This window comes from Schistocerca americana, unplaced genomic scaffold (assembly GCF_021461395.2).
Source record: "Schistocerca americana isolate TAMUIC-IGC-003095 unplaced genomic scaffold, iqSchAmer2.1 HiC_scaffold_47, whole genome shotgun sequence".
Lineage (NCBI taxonomy): Eukaryota > Metazoa > Arthropoda > Insecta > Orthoptera > Acrididae > Schistocerca > Schistocerca americana.
Window position 1 is genome coordinate 160,001 of NW_025726203.1, and position 2,500 is coordinate 162,500.

Here is a 2,500-nt window from a genome sequence, read left to right on the forward strand (position 1 = left end):
GTTGATGGGGGCCGTCATAGCATGATGCACTTTGTGCTGGCCCCCGTTGGGCGAAAGGGAATCCGGTTCCTATTCCGGAACCCGGCAGCAGAACCGATACAAGTCGGGCCCCTCTTTTAGAGATGCTCGTCGGGGTAACCCAAAAGGACCCGGAGACGCCGTCGGGAGATCGGGGAAGAGTTTTCTTTTCTGCATGAGCGTTCGAGTTCCCTGGAATCCTCTAGCAGGGAGATAGGGTTTGGAACGCGAAGAGCACCGCAGTTGCGGCGGTGTCCCGATCTTCCCCTCGGACCTTGAAAATCCGGGAGAGGGCCACGTGGAGGTGTCGCGCCGGTTCGTACCCATATCCGCAGCAGGTCTCCAAGGTGAAGAGCCTCTAGTCGATAGAATAATGTAGGTAAGGGAAGTCGGCAAATTGGATCCGTAACTTCGGGATAAGGATTGGCTCTGAGGATCGGGGCGTGTCGGGCTTGGTCGGGAAGTGGGTCAGCGCTAACGTGCCGGGCCTGGGCGAGGTGAGTGCCGTAGGGGTGCCGGTAAGTGCGGGCGTTTAGCGCGGGCGTGGTCTGCTCTCGCCGTTGGTTGGCCTCGTGCTGGCCGGCGGTGCAGGATGCGCGCGCCTGCGCGGCGTTCGCGCCCCGGTGCTTCAACCTGCGTGCAGGATCCGAGCTCGGTCCCGTGCCTTGGCCTCCCACGGATCTTCCTTGCTGCGAGGCCGCGTCCGCCTTAGCGTGCTCCTCCGGGGGCGCGCGGGTGCGCGGATTCTCTTCGGCCGCCATTCAACGATCAACTCAGAACTGGCACGGACTGGGGGAATCCGACTGTCTAATTAAAACAAAGCATTGCGATGGCCCTAGCGGGTGTTGACGCAATGTGATTTCTGCCCAGTGCTCTGAATGTCAACGTGAAGAAATTCAAGCAAGCGCGGGTAAACGGCGGGAGTAACTATGACTCTCTTAAGGTGGCCAAGTGGCGGCGGTGTGGCTGCATCCGGACTTGGCTTTTCGAAGTGCGGTCTTGATGTAGTCGTGCTGCTGCTGCGAGGTGCCTTCCTTGGGTTATAGTTACAGGGAGAGTGATGCGCAATACATGGGCCTAGCCCTCTTAGCCTCTCCTCTCCTGCGGTCTTCTCCCCTTCTCGTGGGCCCGCTGATTTTTGCAGAGTGGAAGACCGCACCAGGGGCTTGGGGGGGTTACCAGCCCCCCCTCGCACTATCCCTTTATAGTTGGGGGCAGCCGACAAGAAACAAGAGATGGTGGCCCTTCCGCTGAAGGTGCCACCCCAGCTACCCCAGCACCTATCCGGCCAACCGGCCGTAACGAAAATGCGATAGTTTGTGTAGCTCCCTTTGCTTGCAGTGAGTGCCACCGCACTTTTACCACGAAGAACGGTCTCGGGGTCCATCGCCGCCGCCAACACCCTGCGGCCGCCAACGCTGAGATCGTGACGGAGAGGCATCGCGCGAGGTGGACGGAGGAAGAAGTCCTGTCGCTCGCCAAGGCAGAGGCCGAACTGTTCCTGGAGAGGGACGCCCGGTTCTTCTTTGTAAATCAAGAACTTACCAGGATGTTCCCCGACCGAACGCTTGAGGCAATCAAGTCCCGACGGCGGCAAGCTGCCCACAAGCAGCTTGTCCGCCAATTCATGGAGGCACTTGAGATCGGTCGGGGTGAAGAGCCGGCGTCCCGCCGTGGAGCAGCGAGCTCGCTGCCTGACGCGGGCGAGGCCGCTGCGCCGCCCGTCGACGCAGCCGAGGACTTCGCGGCCGACACCACCGGGCCGCCGCCGGAGGGGCCGACTGACGCCGCCATCTGGGAGCATCTGGCGGGGCTACCTGCTTCCGCCCAGCGTTTCTCTGCCCTGGATCGAGTCATTGGTCTGGGGCGGGGCACGCCGCCCGATGTCATCCTGGGCATGCTCCCGGATGCCCTTGCGTCGGTCGGGTCCAGGGGGGAGAGGTCGATCACCAGGACACAGCGGCCGCGCCAACCATCCAAGCGGCCGCCTGCCGCCCCGCCGCTGCAGAAGCGCAAGCGGCGCCGCTGGGAATACGCGCGGACGCAGGACGCCTTCCGTAGGTCGCGTGCACGTTGCGTGCGCGGCTTGCTGGACGGCACCCTGCTGCAGCCGCCACCCGACATCCCCGGTCTGCTGGACTTCTGGGCGGACCTCTTCACGAAGAAGCCGATTTCCACCGCCGGCTTCATCCGTGACCGCCTTCTCCCGCACTCGGAGCCTGTCGCTCCTGAGTGCCTATGGGGGCCGGTCACACGTGAGGAGGTCGCTGCTGCCTTGCCGCCCAGGGGATCGGCAGCCGGGCCGGACGGCCTGACTCCAGCGGAGCTGCGGCGCCTGCCGCATGAAGTCCTGGTGAAACTCTTGAACCTCTTCCTCCTGGCCCGCGCCCTCCCCGAGCGTCTGCTTCGCGCCCGGACGTCACTTCTCCCCAAAACGGCTGCACCAACATCCCCCGCTGACTTTCGCCCCATTACGGTCTGC

The 2,500-nt window shown here is 63.4% G+C and overlaps 1 pseudogene; it reads left to right on the plus strand.

Annotated features, from left to right (window-relative positions):
- Positions 1–2,500, plus strand: part of LOC124583797 — a 7,963-nt pseudogene that overhangs the window by 1,923 nt on the left and 3,540 nt on the right.